The 16,282-nt window shown below is 39.3% G+C and overlaps 1 long non-coding RNA gene across 1 annotated transcript; it reads left to right on the top strand.

Annotated features, from left to right (window-relative positions):
* The first annotated feature begins 5,269 nt into the window (after window positions 1-5,269).
* Window positions 5,270-16,282, top strand: LOC141571699 (uncharacterized). The gene is made up of 3 exons (XR_012496721.1): window positions 5,270-5,580; window positions 9,955-10,031; window positions 15,108-16,282. It is a non-coding gene; the product is annotated as an uncharacterized LOC141571699 (long non-coding RNA).

The raw sequence follows: 16,282 nt of genomic DNA, 5'->3' as shown, positions 1-16,282 counted from the left end.
TATTAGGAAATGAATATCTGATTGCTCCAGAAAAAGCAAAGGATTCAAAATTTGCTCCGATACTAAAGAGAACAGCATGTATCCAATAGTTATATTTACTTAACTTTGGAAAATATACAACAAACAAGAAGATATATTTGAAAGCTACTGCAACATCTTTCTTGGGCATGAAGGATGGCTTCTAAAATTTTTGTACCACCTCAGACGATTTGTGTTCCTTCTTCAGGTTTTTACTTGAACCATCCTATGTAAAACTGGCAATGGTTATGGGAGGTTCAAAGGACCTTATAAACTCAGAAGAGTATTTAAATTCCTTTTGCAAAATGTCCAGGGTTGTCTATGATGTCCTTCCACTCCTGTTTTCTTTTCTTTTTAAAGTAGTGATTACAGAAGATTGATCCCATCTTTTTGCCTTCTCCAATAATTGAAATATATCTCAGACCTGATCTAACATCTCCCTTAGACATTTCTCCCATTTTTCAATCATCTGTTACCTATATCAGCTGCTCTTTGGTAATGATTCTCAGGTTTCCACTAAACCCAGTTTGACCCTAGGGGAGATTTTTAATCCTTGTACAAATGTTCACTGGTAAGTAAATACAGTTTAAGCTGAGGGTAGATAAGGCTTGTAAATGCTTAACCTATCTCTTGTTTCATGTCATTTTTCTATGCAAAGCAATAATCTCTTTTGTGAGAGGTGCATAGCCCGATAAGTATAATTGATGAGAGCAGACTACTTATAAAATGAATAGCTCGCCAAGAAATTCTGGTTTCATAATATAAACTTTCATTGAACTAAATGCTTTAAGGGCCTTTTGATATCCTTGAGAGCTTTTCCCTGTTCTCCCTGGCTAGACCACTCTGCAGGAACTGAACTGCATCTGTGACCGCAGGAATTGTTTTAGCTCCTCCTTTCCATACCAAACAATGATATGCTGAATCTAGCAATTAATAATATTACTAAACTTTTTGTTTCCATGGAACTTTCAATGCTTAGTGAAATCTTAGTGATATTCTGAATATCCAATGGGACAAAAACAAATCTAAAGGTGAATAAAGGAGAATAAATTAAAAACAAATGAAAATGGAAATGTATCATATATTACATGATGCAACAAAAGCAGTTCTAAAGGAAACTTTATAACAGAAACACATATATTAAGAATTTAGAAGGTGCTCAATAAGAATTTACACCACAAGGAACTAGATAATGAAGAACAACTTAAGCCAAAAGTTAAGAAATGGAATAAAGCAAACAACAAAGAATCAGAGTGGAAATAAATGACATAGCAACAAAAAAACAGTAGAACAGAACAACAAAATTAAGAATTGGTCCCTCAAAAAGATAAACAAAATTGACAAAACTTTAGCGGGACTGACTGAGAATAAGAGAGAAGACACAAACAAAGAAACAAACAAACAAATAGAAATGAAAGAGGAAACATTACAAATGCTACTACAGAAATACACAGGATCAGGAAAGTCTACTATAATGAGAACCATCATATGACAACAAAGTACACAACCTAGAAGAAATCAGTACATCTAGCAACACACAACCCACTAAGGCTGAATCAGGAAGAAATAGAAAATCAGAGCACACCAATAATGTGTAAAGAGACGAATCAGTAATCAAAAACCTACTAACACAGATAAACCCAGGACCAGATGCCATCACTGGTGAAGTCTACCAAAATTTTTTTTAAAGAATGGTCAACATCAATTTTCCTCAAACTTTTCCAAAAAGTTAAGGAGGAGGAAATACTTCTAAACTAATTGTACAATGACAACATTACCCAGATTTGCAAAACAAATTCAAGAATACGTTGAAAGTTTTATACTCCATGACCATGTAGGATTTGGGAAGTGAAAAAATGGTACAATGAAAACCACAAGACTTTACTGAGAGAAATCAAAGATACAAACAAATGGGAGGACTCCTGTAGTTGTGGATCAGATGAATTAATGTCATTGAAATGCCTATACTACCCAAAGACATCTAGCAATTCCACCCAATCCACATCAAAACTCCACAGGCATTCTTCACAGAAATAGAAGAAACAATCCTAAAACTTGTGTTTCGGTAGTTTGTCTGTAATATGCCTAGGTGTAGATCTATTCATGTTTATCCTGCTGTTTGCTGAGCTTCATGGCTGTGTAAATTAATGGTTTTCAGCAAATTTAGAAAGCTTTTAGACACAATTTCTTTAAACACTTTTCCCTGCCTTTTTATCTTTCCTCTTCCTTATTATTAGTACGCTTACTGTTTTCCACATGTCTTTGAGGATCTGTTCAGTGTTTTCATTCTTTTGTCTGTCTGTTCTTCAGATTGGATGGTCTCTATTGAACTATCTTCATGTTCCCTGGTTCTTCCGCCAGATCAAACTAGTTGAGATCTTCTAGTGACTCATGAAATAGAACGTATTTTTAATAGGTACTGTGGTTTTATATAAAGGCATAATGTATGCAATGAATATTAATTGAGAATTTGGAGGAGTTACAATTCTCCCACCCATCACCTGATGGTGAGGATATGGGTATAAGACAAAGGAAGAGGTGAGAACTGTGGGCTTTGGGGACAAAGTTCTCCCTGACTGTCACGTGTATGTTCAGGACTAGGGATTATGTAGTAAATAAGAACCACTTAAGCTTCATGTGAAGAACAGCCTTGGGGCCTAATCTCAGATCAATGAATGACTAATTACATGGCAGGTTATTTAACCTTCCTATTTCTCAGTTTCCACAACTGTAAAATATTGGAAATTAAAATATACTTTAGTGCCAGGTGCACAATTGTAAAGATAGCTGTTCTTGGAATCTTTTTCCACTACTGCTAATTCTAACCCATATGTCCAAATTTTATTACACTAAATTAGAACATCTTTCTAATTTGATGCCTTATATTGCTCACTTTCTTTTACTTATCTAATTTGTATTCATTGCAATGGTTGTAAAATAATTTTGGGTGTAAGCTTTAATTTCTTTGAGGGCAGGGACTAGTATTGTTTCCATATAAATTCAGGCTCTAGTACAGAATAAATAGTCAGTAAACACTTTTTTCAGGCTCCTTGTGTTCATAATCACAAGAAGGATGGACTCAACAAGATGCAGATATTCCTGTTGGGTTGTTTACTGTTCTCCTTTGTTAAAATAAATGTGTGGAGTATAACATATCATCACCTCTTTTTCCGAATAGCTCACCTGTACCTCTGTCAATTCACTAATTCTGTCTCATAGAAAAGGCTGCCTTCATCTTCTCTTGAGATGGTCACATGTAATTTTTATCTTTCGTGTTATTGATGTGATATATTACATTTAATTATTTGTGTTTGTTGAACCATCATTGCATCCCAGAGATAAATCCCACTTGGTTGTGTTGTATAAAACTTTTAATGTGTTCTTGAATTTGTTTTGCAAGTCTGGGTAATGTCATTGTGGAATAAGTTTAGAAGTATTCCCTCCTCCTTAACTTTTTGGAAGAGTGTGAGGAGAATTGCTGTTCATCTTTCTTTAAAAAAAAAAATTTGGTAGAATTTACCAGTGAAACCATCTGGTCCTGGCTTTTTCTGCGTTAGGAGGTTTTGATTACTGATTTCATCTCTTTACTCATTATTGGTGTGCTCTGATTTTCTATATCTTCCTGATTCAGTCTTGATAGGTTGTGTGTTGCTAGATGTACTGATTTCTTCTACATTATGTACTTTGTTGGCTTATGATTGTTCTTATTATAGTAGTCTCTCATGATCCTGTGTATTTCTGTAGTAGCATTTGTAATGTCTCCTCTTTCATCCATTTGTTTGTTTGTTCATTTGTTTATTTGTTTGTGTCCTCTCTCTTATTGTCAGTCAGTCTAGCTAAAGTTTTGTCATTTTTTGTTTACATTTTGAGGGACCAAGTCTTAGTTTCCTTGTTCTGTTCTACTGTTTTTTGGTCTCTATTTCATTTATTTCCACTCTGATCTTTATTATTTGCTTTCTTCCTTTTCTTCACTTTTGGCTTAAGTGGTTCTCCTTTTTCTAGTGTCTTGGGATGTAAAGTTTTTTTGTTGTTGTTTGTTCATTTTTACTTGAGATCTTTCTAATGTCTTAATATGTGTGTTCACTTTTATAATGTTCCCTCTAGAACTGCTTTTGCTGCAACATGTAAGATATGACATATTCCCATTTTCATTTGTTTTAGATAATTTTTCTTCTTTATTCACCTTGTGATTTTTTTCCTCCATTGGATATTCAGAAGTTTCTACATGTTGGTAGATCTTCTCACTTTCCTCTTGATTTGTAGTTTCATACCACTGAGATCAGAAAGTTGGTATGATTTCAATATTCTTAAATTTGCTAAGATTTCTTTTGTGTCTATCACATGCTCTATTTGGAGAATGTTGTGTGTGCTCTGGGAAAATGTATTCTGCTGCTATTGAGTAGCATTTTCTATATATGTCTCTTAAGTTTCTTTGTTCTTAAATATTCAATCTCAATGTTTTCTTGTTGTTTTTCTGTCTGGATGACCTATCCATTGTTATTTAATTGTTTGTTTGTTTGTTTGTTTGTTTATTAGTTTCATCTGCACAAAACACTGTAATAGTTAGACATTTATCACTTATATCCCTCACAAAGTGATAACCCACCTCCCCCAATCTACTACCCCTCTGACATTGTTGATAGTTAGGTATTGAAGTCCCCCGCTGTTATCATATAATTGACAATTAAGTTTGAGAACTTGCCACCAAGCAATTACATTGGGAGCACTGTACAAAAATCTCAGTAAGGTTTCATAACCTTGATATACTCGTGTCTCACAACTATGTTCCTGTCAATGTGTGGTGGTGTCTTTCTGAGTGGTGTTCATTATTGTCCTTGTGTGTTTTTGTGTGCTGTAGGAAAAGATCTGAACTGGAAATAGAGCAATGAACAAACATTAAATTTCTTGTTAAACTTGGTGAGAGTAGAAGTGAAATCAGGGACATGTTAGTCCAAGTTTATGGGTATAAGGCAATGAAGAAAACGGCCATGTACAAATGGATTAAACTTTTTCTGAGGGGAGAAAATGCATCACTGTAGAAGAAAGTTCAGGGTGGCCAGAAATGAGAAGAACTGATAAAAACATTGCCAAATCATAGAACTCTGTGTCACAATAGTTAGCTGACTGTTAGGGAGAATCATAGCAGACCAAGTAAACATCGGTAGAGAAACAGGAAAATATTAACTAAAAATCTTGGCATGAGAAAAGTATGTGCATAAATGGTCCTGAAGGAGCTCTTGCATCATGACAATGCACCAGCTCACAGGGCACTGTCTGTGAGGCAGTTTTAGCCAAGAAACAAATAACTGTATTGGAACACCTTCCCCACTGGCCTCATGTGGCCCCCAATGACTTCTTTCTTTACCCAAATATAAAGTAAATATTGAAAGGAAGACATTTTGATGACATTCAGCACATCAAGGGTAATGCGAAGACAGCTCTGATGGCCATTCCAGAAAAAAAGTTCCAAGATTGCTTTGAAGAGTGGACTACGTGCTGCATGGGTGCGTAGCTTCAAAGGGGAGTACTTTGAAGGCGACTATAATAATATTCAGCAATGAGGTATGTAGCACTTTTTCTAGGATGAGTTGGCGTATTTAATTGTTAGACCTCATATTTCTTCCTTAAGATCTGTTAGTAATTGTTTAATATATTTTGGTGCTCAGATGCTGGGAGTGTATATGGTTATAATTGTTCATATATATATATATATATATATATATATATGCACAAGGATTGTTTAAAGGTTATTCAATTTAGTTATGATACATATAAAAAAATTTTGCAATGACTTAAATGCCAAAATTGCATTCATTTTTTTCACCCTGTTATTAATGTGACTGAATAAAGTTATAGGTTAATTTTAATTATTATAAAATACAAAGATGCTTGTTTACCTGTATAAAGATAACTTTTGAGAGCCTAGGTGGGCTAAATATTATCATAGAGTCTAGCAGAACATTTAATTAGCTGTTATCTTAGGTTTTTGTAAACTGAGACCTTTTTGGTAGTGTTCGAATTCTAAAAATCTTGAAGAAACTTTACCCCCACTTTCAGTACCCAGTTTTTCCCTGGCCCCGTGGTCCGTAAAATGGCAATAGCCTTATGTTGGGGACTCCCTTGTCAGTGAGATAACCGCCACATCTGTTCTGATCCACCTGACTTTCCACCAGAATGCCATTCCATGAGGGAAAATGGAATAGGGCAATCAGTGCTTTCTCTTGCTTATACCATCACAGTAAGTAAGTAAAGGGTTAACACTTTCATTTTGGGCTTGTTGCTTTAATGGCTACTCTGAATTTGCCAGCTCAGCTTTCCAGCTCATCTGAGCATCTGACACTGGGTTATCAGGTAAGAAATGGAAGCATAAGACAAATGTAAGTGTAGGCTCCGGGTGAGAGATAAAGGACATTTAGTATCCTCTTGATCCTATTTCTCTTGAATGTGATAGCCTAAATAATACATATTTTAAATTATCTTTTATCAAGATGTCTAACTAAAATGTGAGATTTAAACTAAACACTGCTTAGAATTAACTCCATTAAATGAATAAGTGGATTATTCAAATAATTATGAAAGAAACACACATTTTAGCTTCATTAATTGGAGAATTGAGATGAAAAGGCAGAAATCTAAATTACTTTTCTAAATTTGATGCTATACAGTAAGTATAATATGGGTGTTTAGATAAATGTTACGTCACACAAACTTGACGTGGTAAAGATGAGTTAGAACAAAAGTAACTTAAGAACCCAGTGATAGCTTGTATTTTCCAGTACTTAAATAATCACAATAATAACTTTGTAAGTTGTCAGGTGTTTACTTGCAGTTGCAAAAGGTAAGTAAGTTTGGATCTAAAAACAGCAATAGCATATTGAGGAATGACATTTGAGGATAGTCGTGTTGTCCAAGGTGGTATATTCTGGATCTCTGTAAACCAACGAGAAATTCAAAAGCTTAACTACTAAACAGACGAGGATATACTGTGTAACAGAGAAGCTATTTTTATAAATCGAAAACAAGCACACATGGGATAGAAATAAGTTATATTATAACATTAGGAGCTTAACTAAACCAGGAGGTAATTTTAAGAACATTGTGGAACAATGAAATTTGGATATTTATAAACCATATAACAATGTCAGGGGTTTATGGACTATAGAATGCAACACAAGAAGGATAAACAGATAACTGTCAGCATTTCAGTAAGAGCTACAGTCAATTTATGTTTCCCTCCCTGCGTGGCACTTCTTTAACCTCTGTCAGAGAAGTTGGTGTGCCCAGTGACATTCTTTATTTCCAATCACATACAATCGTTCTGTGTATGTGTGTGTGTGTGTGTGTGTGTGTGTGTGTAGATATATAGATATAGTGTATCTCGTACATAGCATGTTATATATACATAAAATTATATATCTAGAATATATGCCTAGTATATACATGTACATACAATATGTAATACATAATACATTATATATGCTATGTATGCATGTAATATACATATATATACATAATATATTATGTAGTTCGTGTAAAATACCCTAAATCTTCAGAGATTGGTATCAAGAGAGGAGGCCCCTCTTCTTCTATGTAGTCAGGCTCTTCTTTTTTTCTTCTTTTTCTTCATCATCTTCTTTTTCTCCCTCCTCACTTTTTTGTGTGGGGTTGAATCAAGTACAGTGACCCTGAGTATGAATACTGCAAGACGAGGACCTTAAAATACCACAATATTCATTTGGATTGAAACAATTGTCTGCACAAGGTCCCACTGTGTGAGAATTTAATAATTTATTCATTCAACATACAGTTGTCAAATGTTATTTTGATCTAGGTTTTTTTCAAGCAAAAGAGTGTACTGTTTATTTCAAGAATTTGCCAAGTATTTGAGGTTACAGAACATTTATATTTTTAAAATCAGCAGTTCATGAGTAAAAAAGAAAAAAGGTACTAATGCATTTTACTAATCTGTAATAAATAATTTATAAGTAAGAGGTAAAGTACTACCAGTTTTATTAATAAAAATTAAAATGTGATAAGATTAGGTATGGCGGTTTGGGGTTATAATTTCTGATCTAACTAACTCTTATCTAGAGATCTCTAAGAATATCTCATATGTAGGTCACAATATAATGAAGATTTTCTACCTGGAGATGAGTCAGTATAGCTGAATGATTAAGAAGATGGACTCTTGATCCATTCTGCCTGTTCATATCTGTTCCTGTTGCTTATTAGACATGTTCCCTTTTTCCCATTTCCGAAATGCTCTGCCTCAATTTCCTCATCTGTAAAATAAGGATATTAGTTTTCTACACAGTTATTAGGGTTAAACGAGGTAATACATATAAAGTGCTCGTAAGAGCAATTGGCAGAACATGTGCTATAGAACTTATTAGGCGCTGTTTGCTTGTTTTTGTTTTTATCATACTCTGATTGTTCTCGGCATAAAAGTTCCATGTATTATAGAAATAGAATAAAAGAACTGTTCCCCAAATTAATGCACCCATCTATATTTAATGAATAATAAATAATTTCACAACACACATGAATCTACATAACTTGTCAAAAAATCCATAGAAATAATTATTTTATTTGTTTGGAAATAAAATCTGAAGCTCCCAGGTCTGTACTACTTGGCAATATAGTATTTGACAATTTTATAGTACTTAGCAATTGTATACTACTGTGTTTTTACTTGAATTTTTAATGGTATCTTTCTCTGTCTAGAGTTTGAAACTTATTGTTTTGCATATATATATATATATATATATATATATATATATATATAGAGAGAGAGAGAGAGAGAGAGAGAGAGACAGGTTACTTAGTATGAAATCAGGCAGCTAGAGACTCCTTGGTAGACTAAGCAAAAACAGAACAAAAACAGAACACAGGACAACCATACCAGGACAACCGTACCAGGACAAAAACATCATCAATTCTACTCTGGGACAAATGGTTTTTTTTCAAAGGCCTCCCCCAAGCTGAGCAGTAGAGTGAGCCTGGGAAACACTGTATCCATAGACACCCACATCCCAACATCCCTCTGCCAGGTAGAAATAAAGGTATATAAACACAAGCTTTTGCCTTAGCCGGTGGGCATCCCAGCTTTGGGTACCCCCTCCCGCTCAGGAGCTGTAACTCTTGGCCCTCTATAATAAACTATCTTGGTGTGCAACTCTTTGCCTCTCCCTGGTCCGTGTATCCATTCTTGGGCTCCACAAGACTATGAACCCAGCATTCACTAAGCAACATCCTACATCATTGGGGAGCTCATCCGGGATCTGGGAGAGGTAAATATTATCTGTGCTTGTCTACTTGCCCACTTATGGCCTTTCATTATTTTCATCTCTTTCTCCTATTACACAAATATTGGGCCTCCATCAGCCAGTTATAAGTAAATAGCACGGCTGCCAACCTTAAGACTCGGAAGGCAGGCTTTGCAGGAGGGCTCTGGTCAATCCCCTCCGGTGCTGAACCTGAGGAACATTGGCCATAGACCAACTGCCTTTCCTCTTGCCTTCTCTCTTGTGAGGAGGGGGTCCCAAATATGGTGTGAGGTAAGGGTGAATGGCTCTTGGCAGCAATTGAGGGGCTCTGCTCGTAGGTATTCTGTGGTGGGTCCCAAAGGCTCCCTGGGTCTTCCCCTTGTGTGAATGCCTGGACGGGTGCCATCCAGAGGCTCTCCCTTCCCCTCTGTGCTGCTTTCTCTTACACCTCTGCTGTTTTCTTCTTTCTTTCTGTGAGGAAGCTGAATACTGGTGCGTGGCCAGGATTGTGGGCCTTTGCAGACAGCTGAGGGACCCTGGTAGTGGCTACTCTGTGGTGGGTCCCAAAGGTCTCTCTGGTCCCTTCCCAGCACGACCGCCTGTAAGAGTGCCAGTGGGATGAGTCCTCCATTTATACTGCTCTTTTCATCCTGTCATCATCTCTCCGCAGGTCTTGAAATGCTGGTCCAGGGTCTCTTCTCTGTGAAACCTCCTCAATACCTTCCACCAGCCTCAAGACACCTTAAGGTAAACACATGGATCTTGGGACTCTATAGGACATCTCTGTGTCTCAGGATAAGATTTTCTTGCATTTAGCTCACACTCTTATATTCTCTTACTGGGATCTCTTTCAAGTTTAAAGCACAGGTGGAAGTATCCTGATACATACCCCAAATATCTTTGTTGTTTTTGAGACCTTCCTGATGAGACAAATAAACAGTTAACAGGAGCACGCTTGTGAGTTAGTAGATAGGGACAGGCAAAGAGGAAACAGGAGTGAGTTTATGGGCTAACAGCAATGAGCTAAACATTACCCGCTTGGCTCTGACTCCCTTGGCCAGCACAGCAACTACAAGCTGACAGACACCTTACATTCATCATAGGTGGAAACAAAATAGTTCCCAATCTCAACGACAACCCTCTACACCTTTTTGTTTTCACTGAATGCCTTCCTATAGAACTTACAAGCTTTAATCATGTACTCCCCATTTACTATCTTTATGAAGAAGACTGTTACTATTATATTAATCGTGGCATCAATTTTTGTGATGCCCAGAGTCGAGGCATATACCACTCTACCTTATTAGCGGCCAAAGCCTTTATCAGCCTGTGGTCCAGCACCAGACATTCAGGTGGGGACACACACACACAGATTTCAGTAGGTGCCCATGGGGGGCACGGGCCGGGCGGCCCAGTTAAGTGTGAATAAATCCTGGCATGCCGTGTCTCCCCACCTGCCTCGGAACCCGTCGTGCAGTGTCCGTGGCCCAAGTTTTCTAGGGGACACCCTAGACCAATTGTGGGAGATGAATTGCAAAGGGACGCCTTTCTGTTCATCCTCCCTTCCAGGTGGGCAATTAGCCCTTACACGCTTTCAAGCCCCCTGAATTGCATGTTGAAACATTGGGACAAACTCGATCCTCAGACTTCGAAGAAGCAGTGCCTGGTTTTCTTTTGCTCTGAGATTTGGCCTCTATACAAATTGAAAAATGGGAAAACCTGGCCTTCTGCAGGAAGTACTAATTAATATTATCAAACAATTAGATCTATTTTACAGGCGGGAAGACAAATGGTCAAAAGTTCCTTATGTACAGTCCTTCTTTCCTTTGAGAGATAACCCAGGTCTTTGCCAAAAGTGTAAGATAGACCCAGACCTTGGGGCTGGAGTCTCTTGACCCCCTCCTGCAAAGGAATCCCTATGGGACCCTCCTCCTCAAAGGAGGCTCCCCCATCAGATCCTGAGCCAGAGGAACAACCCAAAGCTCTACTCCCTACTCTTCCCTCTGAGCCAGCTCCTACCCCAGCTCCATCTCATTGCCCTCCATATCCAGGGCCTCCTGTACGAAGGCGCTCCCAATTAAGAACAACTCTCCTTCCCTTACACGAGATGCCAGGAGAATTTGGGCCTGTAGGGTTCAAGTCCCTTTCTCCCTACAGGACCTCAGACAAATAAAGGGGGACCTAGGGAGGTTTTCAGATGACCCTGACAAATACATAGAAGCCTTCCAGCACCTAACCCAAGTCTTTGACCTTTCTTGGAAGGATGTTATGTTCCTTTTAAATCAGACTCTCACTAACTCTGAAAACCAGGCAGTTTTACAAGCAGCCAGAAAATTTGGAGATGATCAGTTCCTAACATACCATGATGAACAAACAGAACGAGACCCCACTCTGGAGCCTTTCCTACAGGAAAGCGAGCAGTACCTGCTACAGATCCACAGTGGGATCCTGATACAGCCATCAGAAATTGGCGGAGAAAACATTTTACTGTGTGCATTTTAGAGGGTCTGAGGAGAACGAGGACTAAGCCCATCAATTATTCAAAACTATCTACCATTAGCCAGAATTCAGAAGAAAAATTCTGAGGGCAGCCTTTTTAGAAAGAATCAGGGAAGCCCTAATCAAGTACACTCCTATTGGACCAGACTCCTTTGAAGCAGAAATCATTTTAAAGGATAAATTTATAGCTCAGGCTGCCCCAGATATCCACAGGAAATTACAGAAATGGCTATTGGTCCTGAAGGCACCTTGGAGCAGTTACTTAAGGTAGCCGACACTGTCTTTTACAATCGGGACCAGGAGGAAGCCTAGGACAAGGAGAGGAAAATAAGAAAACAGGCAGAGATATTAGCGGCCGCCTTACAGACCACAGCTCAACAGGGTACCCGAAGAAAGTCTGAATCTGACCACTGGCGAAGGGAATGTCCACGGCAACCAGAGCCGACTCAGAGACCTCTGCAGCCCTGTCCCATTTGCCACGAGGATCACTAGAAGTCAGACTGTCCCGGGAGGCCTCCACGCCCTGGGACCCTCGCTTAGCTGTACCCCTGCTCCGGACTGATGGGACCCCGGCTTCTATGATGGCTCCCTCGTCCCAATTCACTATCGGGGTTCCTGAGCCCCAGGTAACCCTAGAAAGAGAAGGAAAATCCATTGATTTCCTTCCAGACACAGGAGCCACTTTCTCCGTCCTCCTCTCCAACCCAGGGGTCCTCTCCAATCAACATGTTACTATCCGAGGAGTAATGGGCAAGCCATTACTATTAATTTCTCTCAGCTGCATATGGGATGGCCTAATGTTCTCCCATTCTTTCTGACTCATGCCAGAAAGCCCTGCCCGACTAACAGGAAGCGACATTATGACTAAGATGGGAACTATTGTTCTCTTAGCCCTGGAAGTACTCCTAGCTGCCTCCCGGTCATAGAACCAACATCAACCCTGATGTTTGGGCCACACAGGGGATAGCTGGTCGCACCTTAACAGCCACCCCGGTACACATCCATCTTAAGGACCCCACTCTATTTCCTTGCCAGAGGCAATACCCTCTAAAACCTGAGGCACTGGAAGGAGTAATACCAATCATTAACAATCTCAAACAACAGGGCCTTCTTAGAGAATGCAGTAGTCCTATCTATACCCCCATCTTAGGAATTCCTAAATCCAATGGAGAATGGAAATTAGTTCAAGACCTCTGAGCCATCAACATGGCAGTTTCTCCTATACACCCTATATTTCCAAATCCTTACACGCTCTTAGCCCAAATATCTGAGACTGCCAGATGGTTCACAGTTTTAGACTTAAAAGATGCCTTCTTCTACATGTCTGTACACCCTGACTCACAATATCTCTTTGTCTTTGAGGACCCAGACTTCACAGCTCACCTGGACGGTCCTCCCCCAGGGATTCAGAGATAGTCCTCACCTCCTTGGACAGGCCCTCTCTAAGGACCTGTCAGACTTTTCTTATGACAGTTACAAGCTCTTACAATATGTTGATGATCTATTGTGTGCTCCATCTGAAGACCACATCAGCCGAGGCACCACTGCTCTTTTACATTTTTTAGCCTCTAAGGGCGACAAGATTGCCAAGGCCAAGGCCCAGATGTGTCAGACTTCTGTCAAATACCATGGGCTAATTATCTCCAAAGGCACTAGGGCCCCAGGAGAGGACAAGGTCCATCCCATCTCCTCGTATCCCCTACCTAAGACCCTGAAACAACTAAGGGGCTTCCTAGACATCACCGGCTACTGCCACCTGTGCACCCCGGGATACGCAGAAATGGCCCACCCTCTCTATCAACTAGTTAAAGTCACTCAGACTGCAAATACACACCTGTTACATTGGAGCCCAAAGACAAAACAGGCTTTCAGCCTTTTAAAACAGGCTCTTTTATTTATTTATTTTTAATTTATTGGGGTGACAATTGTTAGTAAAATTACATAGATTTCAGGTGTACAATTCTGTATTACATCATCTATAAATCCCATTGTGTGTTCACCACCCAGAGTCAGTTCTCCTTCCATCACCATATACTTGATCCCCCTTTACCCTCATTTCCCACCCCCCACCCCCCTTAGCCTCTGGTAACCACTAAACTATTGTCTGTGTCTATGAGTTTCTGTTTCTCATTTGTTTGTCTTGTTGTTTCGTTGTTTTTGGTTTATATACCACATATCAGTGAAATCACATGGTTCTCTGCTTTTTCTGTCTGACTTATTTCGCTCAGCATTACACTCTCAAGATCCATCCATGTTGTCACAAATGTTCCTATATCATCTTTTCTTACTGCTGAATAGTATTCCATTGTGTATATATACCACAACTTCTTTATCCATTCATCTATCGAAGGATATTTTGACTGTTTCCATGTCTTGGCCACCATAAACAAAGCTGCAATGAACATTGGAGCACATGTGTCTTTATCTATAAATGTTTTCAGATTTTTTGGGTAGATACCCAGGAGAGGGATTGCTGGGTCATATGGCAATTCTATTCGTAATTTTTTGAGGAACCTCCACACTGCCTTCCATAACAGCTGCACCAGTCTGCATTCCCACCAGCAGTGTATGAGGGTTCCTTTTTCTCCACAGCCTCTCCAACACTTGTTACTATTTGTCTTGTTGATGATAGCCATTCTGACTGGGGTGAGGTCATATCTCATTGTGGTTTTTACTTCATTTCTCTGATGATTAGTGATGTTGAGCATTTTTTCAAGTCTATTTGCCATTTGTATGTCCTCTTTGGAGAAATGTCTCTTCAAGTCCTCTGCCCATTTTTCAATTGGGTTGTAAAACAGGCTCTTTTCAATGCCCCAGCGTTAAGCCTGTCACAGGAAAATCCTTTCATTTATATGTAACAGAGAGTAAAGAAATGGCTTTAGGAGTCCTAACATAGCCCAAGAGACCCTCACAACAACCAGTGGGCTATCTAAGTAAGGAACTGGACCTCATGGTGTGCGGCTGGCCAGCTTGCCTTCGGGCAGCAGCATCAGCTCCTCTTGTCGTCCCCGAGGCAACCAAACTTACAATGGGACAAGAGTTAGGACAGGTCAGAGAAATAGTTCTGGAAAACCAAGGTGCCATAGACTACCTACTCCTCAAACATAATCAAGGGTGTGAAAATTTTAAAGGATTATGCTGTTGCAATTTTTGACAATTCTCAGGTAGTTGAGGATAAAGTTCAACAAATTCATAACACAGTTTCCAACATTAAACAGCGGACAGGATTTTTCACCTTAGATCTATCCTTCCTTTCTTCCTGGATTCTTAGCTTGATGAGACTTTAAAAAGTTTCTCTAATTTTTCTTTTATTCATTATTGTAGGAATTACAATAATTTCATGCTGTTGCCTACCGTGTATCTTGGCTTGCAGACCAGCCCTCGGGCGGCCCTGGTGGCCTGAGAAACAAAACTGCCCCCATCTGCAATCGCTCCTCTACTGGGGTGTTTTAGAGACACCTCTGGATAAGCCCTAGCTGCCGGCCCCTATCCACTCCTCTTGAAGTACCCAGAGCGGTCATCGTCTCCACTCCCTAATGGCAGTTAGGATTTCATCTTCAGAGGGGGGATTGAAACAGGTTACTTATTATGAAATGAGGCACTTAGAGGCTCCTTCGTAGAATGAGCAAAACCAGAACACAAACAGAACACTGGACAACCATACCAGGACAACCATACCAGGACAAAAATATCAATCATACTCTGGGACAAATGTGTTTGTTTCAAAGGCCTCCCCCAAGCTGAACAGAAGAGCGAGTCTGCAAAACATTGTATCCATAGGTCCCACATCCTAACATCCCTCTCCTAGGTTGAAATAACTGTAGATAAACATAAGATTTTGCTTTAGCTAGTAGGCATCCCCGCTTGGGGTACCCCCTCCCACTCGGGAGCTGTAACTCTTTGCTTACTATAATAAACTATCTTCCTGTGCAACTCTTTGCCTCTCCCTGGTCTGTGTATCCATTCTTGGGCTCCATGAGATTACGAACCCCAGCATTTGTAAGCAATATCCTACATCATCATTGTAGACTAAATTTAATAAATATTTGCTGACTGGATAATAGACTGACAATTGGAAATCCCCTACCTGAGGGAGAATATGTTGTACATGATGAACCCAATTGCATAGGGATTCCACTAAATCAATCACTTGGATGCCTTGCAAATCCGGGCTTTATTCAAAGTTATTTCACCCGCTTTCTACCTCTTGCTCCTCCTCTCCTTCTTCTTCATCAAACTGTTAGAATCCTAGAGGGTTGACGTGGGTCCCTGCTGAAATTCTGGCAATTTGTGCTCGTAAGTAATTACTCTCATTTCCTGGGAAAGGTATGTAGCTTACAATGGGGTTATTCAATTGCCCAGTGAAAAATTTCTTGATTTTTCTTGCAATAAAATTTGTGCAGGTGTAACTGGTGGTAAAATCAGCCATGGTCTTCCTGGTTCATTGCAGATGAAGCAGACATATTTGTTGGCACCCTCTATCTCCTTCCTCTTCTTAT

This window comes from Rhinolophus sinicus, linkage group LG05 (assembly GCF_036562045.2).
Source record: "Rhinolophus sinicus isolate RSC01 linkage group LG05, ASM3656204v1, whole genome shotgun sequence".
Lineage (NCBI taxonomy): Eukaryota > Metazoa > Chordata > Mammalia > Chiroptera > Rhinolophidae > Rhinolophus > Rhinolophus sinicus.
The sequence above is the reverse complement of the archived record's forward strand: the minus strand, read 5'-3'. Positions and strand labels throughout refer to the sequence as shown.